The sequence below is a fragment of the Microcebus murinus genome, chromosome 6, assembly GCF_040939455.1.
Source record: "Microcebus murinus isolate Inina chromosome 6, M.murinus_Inina_mat1.0, whole genome shotgun sequence".
NCBI classification, from domain to species: Eukaryota; Metazoa; Chordata; class Mammalia; order Primates; family Cheirogaleidae; genus Microcebus; species Microcebus murinus.
In genome coordinates, this window is record NC_134109.1 from 47,727,106 (window position 1) to 47,739,295 (window position 12,190).

The window sequence follows — 12,190 nt, forward strand, 5'->3', positions numbered from 1 at the left end:
AGTGTGAGTCAAGGTCTTCTGATTGGAAGAAGCAGAGACTCACTGGGTTCTTTTAAGCATCATGTGGTTTGAAGCCACTTGTGGGTAAGAAAGTAAAGGAATAGTTGAAGGAGGATATTGAATGTTCCCAACAAAAACAAATGATAACCATTTGAGATGATGAATATGCTATTCCTGATATGATCACTATACATTATGTGTATTGAAGCATCACTATGGACCCCATAAATATATACAATTATTATGTGTCAATTAAAAAAATTAAATTTGAAAAACCCAGTTAATATGGTTAACATATGGATCACATGAAATATGGAATAGATGAGAAACAAAAAGTAAGGACCATAGACCAAATGATGGGTCTGATGGCAACCCAGGAAAAGCCACACAGCTCAGCCTATTGGAGAAAGAGGAGCAACAGAACCCGTGTGGAGCCCGACAGAGCCCAGCACATAGCTCAGGAACCAAGAGGTCCTTCAAGATCAAACCCAGCTCACCAGCAGCAGGGACCATCCATTGCGCCTCCCAGCTCAGCCACTGGGACAACTTGACTATTCCGTCTCTGCCACTGTTCTCCTGCTGCCTCTTTAAGTGCCTGCTGCTTCATGACCTTCAATACACGCTTTATCTCCCTCTCTTTTACTACTAAGTATTCACTCTAAGTCTCCTTGTCAAGTTTGCCAAGACAGAGAATGTCACTTTCTGGTTGGGCTGAGCCTTCGTTTACTGGTTCACCAACCAGAAAGAGGGCTGCTGCTTGGGGCAGGTGCAAGGCCACAGTTCATGCAGCTGTGCCCAGAGCCGGAGGTCGTGTGCATGACTCTGTGTGTGGGCAGAGGCTCTGAGCAGGGACGGAGGGCACGGCCATGGCAGGCATCCTGAGGGCCAGACTCCTGGCCCCAGGTCACAGGCACGGCATGATTAAAATGTGAGGCCAGAGGGGCAGAGGTTACTTGGAGTAACATGTCTAGTTTATACACTTTTGACAGTTCTAGCTTATTTCTGACAATCATAGAGATTTCCTTCACTCTGCAAAGGTGGAGAATATATATCCTGATGCCATGCGGATGCGCCAGAGGAACCACTTGGGTCAGAGAATCAACAATGGGTGTTTAGTGTTCATTTCAAGCTATAGGCCAGGCACGGTGGCTCACGCCTGTAATCCTAGGATTTAGGAGGCCGAGGCCGGTGGATTGGTCGAGATCAGGAGTTCAAAACCATCCTGAGCAAGAGTGAAACCCTGTCTCTACTATAAATAGAAAGAAATTAATTGGCCAACTAATATATATAGAAAAAATTAGCTGGGCATGATGGCGCGTGCCTGCAGTCCCAGCTACTCGGGAGGCTGAGGCAGGAGGATCGCTTGAGCCCAGGAGATTGAGGTTGCTGTGAGCTAGGCTGATGCCACGGCATTCACTCTAGCCTGGGAAACAAAGTGTGTCTCAAAAAAAAAAAAAAAAAAAAGCTATAGATTGGTGGGGACTATAGAGGGAGATGGTGAGTACACGTCAATGATTCAAGTAATGCATCAAGGAGGGAACGTGCAGGGTGATAAATATGGTTCAGAAGAGGATATGAGACCAAAGATTTTGTGCGCTCAGAGAACAAACAGTAATGTTGAAATCAGACTACAGTGTTAGATACAAAACTGGTTAATGTCCTACAGGACAACAAAACTATAACTTTCGGGGTTATGTTTTTACACCGCATAGAAATCATTTGCATCTCTACCAAACAGAAAAAATCATTTACATTTTAACAGTTTCTACACAGCACCATCTCATCTTACAGAGTTATAAATGTCTGGACTCTAATTAACAATAAATAGTAAGTCAAAGTCACCTTCCCTTAGGTAGCCAGATGACTCTCAGATAGACTTCTTAGACATTGCTTTAATATGGAAAGGACTTTTTGCTTTTTTCTCCAAGTTTTTTATAATTCTTCTTAACAGAGGGAAAAAAATCAATAAAATTTTGCCTCAGGGGGTATTAAAGAAGGGCAAACAATCGTGAATGGGGAGGCCTAAGGACTGGAACCACCAGGGCTCTACCTGGCTTGGCCGCTCACCAGCAGTACCACCGGAAATCTCATCTTCCTGGATCTCAGTGTCCTTGTCAACAAAATGGGCCATTGAATAAGTCGCTCAGCATAATTTCATCCTAAAGGTAATTTTTAAAATAAATTTTAAAAAAAGTACCACTTTCCTTTCCCCACACTAATCCTGAAAGAGAGAAAGAGGAAGGGAGAAGTGGGCACACAGAAGAAATTTATGCGCAAATGTTCGCTGGCCAGGAGAAGATCGGTTTGACGGCCGCAGAGCCCAGCACCCAATTGTGCATCTTTCCCGGGTGGTGGGGAGAACGGGAGTGGGGCTTGGCCTGCGCCCAGCTCGGTGGTGCTTGCAGGCTGCGCTCCCGGTGGGGCGCGGGACAGGAGTCACCGGCAGGCTGACGGTGAATTTCCTCACCAGCATCACACTTCCCCACCAGAAGTCAAATTGCTCTTTTCTCTTGGCCTGCGCCTGCCAGAGTGGCAAGTGATTATCTGGCCCCGGAGCTCCCCGCTGGCCCCGAGGGAACCCACCCAGACGCGGCTCCTCCCCGCGCCCCAACCACCACGGCCCACGGGGACACGCAGCCGGCTGGGCAGGGATGGCCTGGGCCACGGGGGGCTGCCCTCGTGGCCGGCCAGATCGCTCCCTGGGTGGGGTTAGGGTGGGGTGCTGTACCAATGAGCCACCCTTACTTTGCTAAGCACACGCTGCCCTTTCAGGCCACACCCTCCAGTTGCCATGGGCATTTTCTGTTTTGACACAAGCAGGGACACACTGGTGCTCTTGACTGTGAGTTGCAGATTGTGGATGTTGGTGTCTCCGCTGCCTTAGCCACGAAGGATGGAGGGTGCTTCGCCCTCCCTTGCCGTTCTCATTTTCCTTCTCGAGTTGCTGACCTTTGCTAAGTGCTGAGAGTTTTCTCTTAGGCCTGAGCCACTGGCCCCCCTTTCCCTGGGAGGTGATGAAAGGGTATTCAGAAAGGAGAGCAGCTTCTCCTTATTCTCAGGGACCACTTGAACAACCACTCTTTTCCTCTCCAGAGTAGATGGAACCATGGAACTATGGAACCCTGCCCTCTGGTTGCTTCTGTAAACTCTAACTCCTATCAGATCCGTGAAAGCCAAGACCAAACTCTCTCCAGCGCACAGGCATCCGGACAAGAGAAAGCCAGGAGCTGGGGGACCAAGAAGACACCACACCAAGGGGTGTCTGAACCTGCAGAGAGGGCTTTGGAACACAATGCTGAGCACATGTGCAACCACTGCTTCTTAATGGGTGGGGGAGTGGAGCCGGGAGCGCTGTGGGCATTCAGGCAGGACAATCCTTCTTGGCTTAGGACAGGGCTGCGTTACAGGAACTGTGCCACCACTAGCCTCCCCATGCAGTAAATGCAAGTAGTGCCTCCCCACCTTTGCGACAACCCAAAAAGCCACCACCTATGTCCAAACACTGTGTAGAGAGTGAGGTGTCTCCTTAGGTTGAAAACCACTGTTAGATCATTTCCTAAAATATATTCCAAAAAACATTAATTAGTTCCTTGAGATATAACTAGGTGTTATACGAAAAGAATTCCATGGTTAGTATCATGTTGACTTTGGGAAATGGTGGGTTAAAAAGGGGAACGGGATTTACTTACAGGACTTCTCAGATCCTTTATTATATAAATACATGTTTTGAATCACCAAGAGGGAGATAGAGTCTGCAGATTCCCAAATTTAATTGACCGTGGAATTCTTTCTCTTTAGGGCTCCCTTTGGATGGAATCTATCTTGGATGACTCAACTATACTGTATCCTCCAGAGCATTCTCTGGGGACTTCTGTATCCCCCCCAACAATGTGAAGTGCAGGAGTGAGCAGTCAAAAGGCCCTTATTTTGTTGCTGAATTGAAACACCTTCAGAAGTCTGGCAAACTATTAATAGAATGTGTGAAGATACCAGGAAGGAGGCCAGAGCCTCAGGAAACCGCTGCAAAGATGACCTCACAAAGAAACCAGTGTGGTGGGGCTCCTGGACCACTGGGGGGACGTGACGTGTCCTGCTCCTGCTAGGGCGCAGCCCGGCTGGCGCCTTGGGTTTGCATGGTTCAGGAAAAGGAAAATAGCCCAGGTGTTTGGAAGAGAAGTATGTGTGGATGAAATTATTCAAATGTTGACAGATGGATTGGGTCTCCTCTCCTGCTGGCCTGGCAGCCTCTGCCTGGAAAGCCTTGCCCGGGAGATGGGTTATAGCAGCTCTGGTGAGATGCTGGAAATATAAGCCCAGACAGATATAATGGCAGTGAGTCACAGTAAACCGACAACCATCAGGTGCCCAGGAGGGAGGCCGAAGCCAGGAGACGCGCTGGGCAGAGCTGAGCGAGGAGCAGGGCTCTCCTGTTGTGCCAAACACAAAGAGCAGAGTGTTCGAGTCCAAGGATCAGGTTTCCCAAAATGGAAGCCCAAGCTGTGCACGCTGAGCTGCAAGGTCAGGGCTACAAAAACCTGCCTATTCCCATGCAGGAGGGTGCCATCCAAACATACCCACTTCTCCCGGGGCATGGGCAGGGGGCCAGGGGCGACAGGGCCCTGCGGCTCCCCGTGTAAAACTGCGTGAGCGGCCCAGTGCTGCCAGGGACCCGGCACCTCACCCGCACCCTCCCTGGCTGGTAACCTGTGTTCTACTCTCCAGTGCTCTGTGCCAGCCCAACTTCCCTCTGAGCGGTTATAAACTGTTGGCTCTTAAATGTTTTTCCAGATTAACCGGACTGGCCAGTACCTCAGGAGAACAGGATCAAAGCTCCAAAGAAAGGAAAGAAAAAGTAGCAGTCTGCTTCTCCAGGGCTGGTGGGCTCTAAGGAAGGACCCTGCTGAACAGCCCACGGTGCCTTAAAAAAAAAAAAAAAAAAAAAAAGCCTGAACAACTTTTTTTGCTCACAGGTCACAGTCAAGTTTATTAAACTTGGATGACAGTAAACCTATGACTAACTGGATAATTAAAGCCACACGTCTAGAGGCTTGGGCGGGTCCCTCCTCTGGAATCTCCAGTGGCCTGTCCCGTAGGCAAGTGTCCCTCATCCTCCCCGTAGCAGAAATGCTTTTGTGAATTTGAAACCCTCTCTGGTGACCTCTGCCTCCTCTCGAGGCCCATTGCCTCATCCACCCACGCCGCCATCCATCCCTGTCCACTGCAAGGAAGGAGGAAATGTAACCCACAGGCCACGGTGCAGCCCAAACTCCCCGCCCTGCCCAGAGAGAACACGACAGAAGATTTCCAACTAAAACCAAAGTTACTCAGCAGAGCTTCCTGCCAGGCAGCCGTGCTGGGGGGCGCAGCGTGCCTCCCTCTGCTCTTTCTGTTCTGTGGAACTTCTCTGCTTCAAGCCCTTGCGAGCCTCCCCACTTCCTGGGGAGAGTGGACTGAACTTCAAAGCAGACAAGGCCCAGCTAAGAAACCCCTGGGTTGCTTCAAAGACTGTGTCTCCTCCCTCCGAAGCTTCTGGTGAATGTTTTTCCCTCATTTCTGAAACAACATAAAGAGCTGCGGAAGTTTACAATGTCTCCCAAGACATTTCTGTGGTTCTACCTTTAATCTATGGCTCACGGGGCTCGGCAGGAATGTCCTGGTCCTCACTCCCTGGGGACATCCCTGTGGTGCCTCTGCACTGGGCTCCAGTCCACCTCCCTGAGTGCCCCAACCCCTCAGTCCTCTCCGTGGTGTGTGCCCTTGGCCACTGAGGGTGGGGGAGGGGCTGCACTAATGGTGCGGTGGGCTATGTGGTTTTTTTGTGTGCTATTCCAGAATAGGTTTGTTTTAACTGAAAAAGGAAAAAAGTTCCCTCCCAATCTTTGAGGACCTTTGATTTCAGGAAGGTGTGGACTGTGTTTAGCCCATGGCTCCGTGTACCCCTTGGCCTACAGCTGCTTAACCCTAGATATAAGGTCCCTAACCCTAGATATGAGAAACAAGAGTAATTTGGATTTGTACTTTTTAGCAAAAACTTCTTTCTACTAGCTAACCTGTAAAACTCCAGAGGGCAGGAGTTCTCTGACATTGAATCTCATGGTCTTGCAATAATGCCTAGAAAATAGTAAACGTCCTCTTGTGTTTATTGGATTACTTTCTTTCCTTAAAAAGAAAAAAAATTGAAGTCACTTTTTCAGCTCAAGATGGTGTATTTGCAACTGTTTAGGCCAAACTCATGCTGACAAATTGCATATGTATCATCTACATCGTGCGTCATTGGGAGCTAGTGTTACCAAACCTCGTGTCTCACCCGCCATCTTATCATCTGTGGCAAACCAGAAGAACCTTCAGGAGACCTTCAGACTGATAAGCACAGTTAAGTCAACAAATGCTGCAGAGTTCTAAAGCAAAATGAAAGGTATAAAGATGATTGTCCTGGGAAGTGGCCTCAAGCCTCAGAGCTGCTTCAGATGCCACCATCTGCCTCTGGTCTCACTGTGGGGCCACTGAGGATGCTCAGTGTGGAGCCTCTTTGCTGTGGCTGTGACTTCCTGGCCGGCTGGGTCCGAGAGAGGTGAAGGAAGAAGCGTGTGGGAAAGCTTGGTGAGGCAGGTAGAGGCAGGGGGTGGGAGCACAGTGTGTCTGGGGTGACTGGGGGGGAGTGGCCTGCGCCACACAAAGCCACAGTGGGGACCACCTCCTCTGGAGAAGCAGCTTGGTTGTCCTGCCTCACCCAAACACACACTCCAGCTTAAAAAATCATCGTGCATAACTGCAAATACAGGTCCACGCTGTACATGTGCGTGTCCGGCCAGATTTCTTTGTTCCTGGGGAGAGACATAAACTATAAACATTACATTCCTTTTCAGGGTTGAATTACTACTGCTTAAAAGTCGAAGGAAAAAAAGTTGAGTCAAACCATCCATTAACAGAAAAATTTAAGTAAGAACAGCGTGAGTTCCTGCCAGTTGCTGATGACGGGTTTTCCAGAAGGGAATGATGTGCGCCAAGGCGGTTATTAAGTGTGATGATAACCACCAATTTAGAGAAGGGTCAGTGGTATGTTTGCTTATTTATTTACTTTTAAATACTGAAACCCTCTGAGTTATACACCGATCATTTACTTGAAATAATACCAAATAGTAGCATTATGGTAACAGAAAGAATTCAACCACTTCCTGCCTAGTAATGAGTATTCCATTTTATTCTACTTTTCTAGAGTTTAGATGTCACTTAGAAGTAATATCTAAGTTGGGTCAACTCAAATCTAAGGAGATCTTCCCTGGGGTCTCTTGAGCTTGCTAATCCTAAAATAGTCTCTGGGATACCCTCTAAACAATGTGACGGAGCCCCTGTCCCCCAGGCCATCTGCTGCCAACGAGCCAGGGCACCGGGCCTGGAGGGCCGCGTGTTGGTCATGATGAGCCATCTGGCTGCCTGGCGGAAGGAGCCCACCAGCAGGTGTCTGGGATGTTACTGACATTCATTACCACTGACTTTTGCCAAGAAGAGAAGCAGGTTTGGTTTTATCCAGAACAGCCCAGCCTGGTGATAAGAATGCCTCTTCTTGGTCCAGGACACTTTAAGGAACTAGGCTCAAAATTCTCAACCTTGACATTGAATTTTTTTCTTAAGCCGTGGACCCTGCCCCACTGGGCTGTTCTGGGACTTCATTCTAAACATTCCCCTCCTCATCTGGAACAAAGGGAGTCTCTACATAGCTTATTGCCTTTGCATTTGTCCTAGCCAAGCACAATGGCAGGGCCAAGGCTTGGCTCTTAGAGGTTTTCTTTGTTTATTAGGGTTTTCCAGAGAAACAGAACCACTAGGAGATCTCTCTCTCTCTCTCTCTTTCTCTCTTTCTCCCCCTCTTTCTCTCTCTGTGTGTATGTGCGTGTATAAAAGGAGATTTATTATGAATAGTTGACTCATGTGGTTATAAAGGCTGAGAAGTCTCATGATCTGCTGTCTGTAAGCTGGAGACTCAGGAAAGCCTGGTGTGTGATTCAGACCAACTGCAAAAGCCTGAGAACTAGGGGAGCTGATGGTTTAGGTATCAGTCAAGGGCTGGAGAAGATGAGCTGAGATGTCTCAGCAAAAGCAGTGAGGAAGGGAAAAAGGTACAAATTCCTTCTTCCTCTGCCTTTTGTTCTATTCAGGCCCTCAACAGATTGGGCAATGCCCACCCACACTGGGAAGGGCAATCTACTTGCCTGAGTCCCCCGATTCGAATGCTAACCTCATCTGGAAACATCATCCCAGACACACTCAGAAACAAGGTTTTACTGACCCCCAAGTGCACGTCCATGCAGCTCCCAACCCGCTTCTTGCGGGGTGTGCAGGCCATGAGGGGCCACTGCACAGCTCCCACCATGAAACCCCGCTCCTCGGTTCTCTCTGCCACATATTTCCTGGACCAAAGTCATCCCTGAGAGCTATAGTTTCTTCCTGCCTCGGCTCCCCCATAACACAAAAGCCTCCTCCCTGTTTACTAAGCCAAAGAATAGCAGGACTGAAACTTGTGAAAGAAGAGCTCACGACAGCTTCAGCCTTAGCATTCCACAGCTCCTTATTCACACTGGGACTTTGGCAACTCTGGGACAGTTGGAGACACATGACTGTGAGTTCAAAAGCTCGTGAGGGACGCTGGCCTCAAGGATGCAGGGAGGCTGGTTAGGGTTCCTTACGTGCTCTTTGGATGTGGGGCAGGTGGATCTAATGTTCCAGACCACAGCACAATGGCAAGAAGTCCCTGGACCCTCAGGAGCAAGTGAGTGGATGGTCACAGTCAGGGTTCAGCCACCAATGGCCCCAAGACACAGGCTCCAAAGCCAAACTGGCCAAGAAACAGACAGGACCCAGAGCCCAAGCACACAGGCAGCCCCTCACGCCAGCCTAGCCAGACGCTCTGCTATGTTAGCCGGCTCCCTGGGAGCACACACCAGTTAGGTCTGGGGGGCTGCCTGTGAGCCCTGCCATCTCCTTTAGACTGAATTGTGTAGAATGTGCTAAAGGGGCTTTGGATTCAGAAAACATTAGAGCCCTGTGAGGTACCCTAGACAGCCTCTGTTTCAGGGTTCCCAACAGTGAGACTGCTCTTCAGAATCATCTAGAATACTTTCAAAATGTGGATTCCTAGGTTCCAGCTCCACCTCCCACCCCACATATACACACACAGGGGTTCTAATGAGCAGTGAGGTTTGGGAACCACTAATGAAGTCCAAACCCTTCATCTTGGTTTCTCAAGTATAGTACCAGGTTAAGTGACTTTCCCAAGGCCACCCAGCTGGTTTGACAGGACTGGGATTAGAGTACAGGTCTCTTGACTATAATCCAGGGCTTTTTCTACAATGCACTACCTCCTGGGGGTGCCCATAAATGGGGCTGCCAGACTACACCAGAGATTTTTGGATGTGAAAGAGGGTAAGAAGCACAGTCTAAGTCCAGGTGCAGTGATGCATGCCTGTAATTCTAGCACTTTGGGAGGCTAAAGCAGGAGGATCGCTTGAGGCCAGGAGTTCAAGACCAGCTTGAACAAGAATGAGATCCATCTCTATGAAAAATAGAAAAATTAGCCAGGCATAGTGGCGCATGCTTGTAGTTCCAGCTACTCAGGAGGCTGAGCAGGAGGATTTCTTGAGTCCAGGAGTTTGAGGTTGCAGTGAGCTATGATGAGGCCACTGTATTCTAGCCTGGGGCAACAGAGTGAGACCCTGTCTCAAAAAAAAAAAAAAAAAAAAAAAAAAAAAGCAGTCTTTGTGCATGTAAATTAACCCCAGATAATTTTCCCAATATTGACCTCAGTCTCAAGTCTGTCTGGGCAAGAGATTCTGCCTCTAGCTCTATAATTATTAGTTCCCCTTTTCCTTTGAGAGATGAGGGAAAGTACTGTATGTGCATGTGGAGATTCCGCCTTGCCTCAGTTTGCCTCTATTTAAAATCAAGAGAATGGCTGGCACCCTTATCTTCTCCTTTGGGGCTCTGCAGATCAATTGAATGATTGATCACAGAAGGCTTTCTGTGCCCACGCAGAGGTATTCTTAAAGTGAGGGCTGTTCTTGCCACACACATTATTGTAGTAATCCTGATGTGGGAATGCCATTGTGGGTCCTCGACTACTGCCCATGCCTTCCAGCGAGGGCTGCCTGTATTTTCCCAGTTTCTGGAGGGCTGGTGAAATATTTCTTGAGGACTATCTCAGGAGGAATCCCAATTTTGAGGGACTGAACAAGATAAAAAAAATTAAATACTACTACTACTAAATAGCTGGCATTGAGTTGTTAGTAAGTGCCACACACGTGCCAAACCTTTTATATACGTTAGGGCATTTGACCCTTACTACGACGCTAGTGAAATAAATATAAATTACATTAAAAGTATAAATGTAAATGAAGTGTTATAAGTATTCCCATTTCGCAGATGTGGAAAATTAGGCTCAGAAAAATTAAAGCACTTGCCCATGATCCCCCGGGTGCTAAATGACAGAGCCGGGGTTCCAACCCACATGGTCCCAGGGGCGAAGCTCTGATAAAGGGGTTGATGACTGGTCCCCGTCATCATGAGCTTGACCTTTTCTGTAGCAGTGCCGGGCACTTCCTAGTGAGGTGTTTCGCCCCAGCCCAGCCAAGGCCAAGGGCAGCATAGACGCAGAGCCGTGACTCTGCTGGGAGGTTAATGGCCCCGTTCAGGGACTGCCTGACCCAGCCTGACCAAATTAGAACAAGTAATGGGTGTGACATAATTTGACATGTACATTGTTAATTGAACCCTGTGGGAGATGAGTTTAAATAGAGACAAATACCATACTGTGAACTATTTGGGTTATGAAGCTCTTATTCTCTGACTCTTGTAGGAAAATAGAATTGTGTCATGAGAAACTGAAAACTCCCAAGAAGCTGTTCCAGAGTCGGGAGAGCAGTGGGATAGCTGGATTGGAGAAGGTTCTTCTTGGAAGTTTCAGAGATTTTCACTCTCACCTCTTAGCATCTTACTTCCCAAACATTCCCAAAGGCCAAATTAAGAACCACTAACTCTACTCATCCTCCTTACGGAGAATTCCTAACCCCTAGCACCCAGATTGCAAAGCCAGCCCTGGTAAGCCTGCAAAATGGGCACAGCTTCAAGCCCCCAAATACATTGCTTGCCCCATTCTCCCTTTCTCAGCTTCCCAGAACCAACAATCTACTCAGGGTCCTCGCTGAGGGGCCCACACAGGTGTACTCTGTCTGGGCATCACTCTGTTCCCAACTCCTAGTCCCGTTCCTTCATCACTATCAAAACTCACCTGTCCCAGTTCCTGCACCTCACACTTGCTTCCTGACCTTCGTGAGGAATATGTGTGCCCCAAGTGCTGGCATCGCCGATCCTGACGACTTATGTGTTTGTCCTCAGGCAAGACCCGCTGAGTGCATGACATGTAGCCAGCACTCAAGAAATGTCTACTGTTGAATTAATGAATGGAGGTAAGAGTAGCAAAAGTTTTGCAGGAAATCTTATGCCTTATATCAGTTAAGTCTAATATTGGATTTCAGGCTAGTCGAAATGAAATTTGGGAGCAAAAGACCTCTGCCTTTTAAAAACCTAAGGCCCCTGAAATAACACTACCTGGTGAGGATGACCAGGATAAATATAAGACACATAGTGTCTTCACAACATGCATTCTCCTTTTTCTCCTTCCCAGCAGTGTCCCATACTTCCCAGCCATGCGGTTGTCAGGATTACATAGTTGCAGTTCTCTGGGTAGACCTTGGTAGGTTTAAGCCAACCAGTGGGCCCCGTCATTCTAGCTCCAGAAATTGATTTAGGGGTGGTCACCTAGTTCAGACCAATACAAGGAGACTTTGCTAGGGGCTTCTGGGAGAAAAAGTTTCCTTTTTCTAAGGAGACGTGAATGAGGATGCATGTAACTCAGGTTGTGTCTGGCAGCCATCTTGTGATCAGCAGGCAAGACAGCCTAAGAATAAAGCCAGCACCATGGCGGACTAAGAGACAGCAAGAGACAGTCTTCACTGACTCATTCAGCTACTATATCAGGCCTTATGTCAAGCCCACTCGACCTCTGGCCTTCTCAATTATGTGAGAAAATAAAGACTCTTTTTGTTTAAGCCAAATAATACACAATACAATAATATATAACCCTTGATTCCCTTTTATGACTATATTTTGTCATTTAAATCACTTTATTTTACAGTGT

At 48.0% G+C, this 12,190-nt stretch overlaps 1 pseudogene; it reads left to right on the top strand.

Annotated features, from left to right (window-relative positions):
- The first annotated feature begins 353 nt into the window (after window positions 1-353).
- Window positions 354-4,888, top strand: LOC105867633 (uncharacterized protein encoded by LINC01588-like; annotated as a pseudogene).
- Window positions 4,889-12,190: the final 7,302 nt, after the last annotated feature.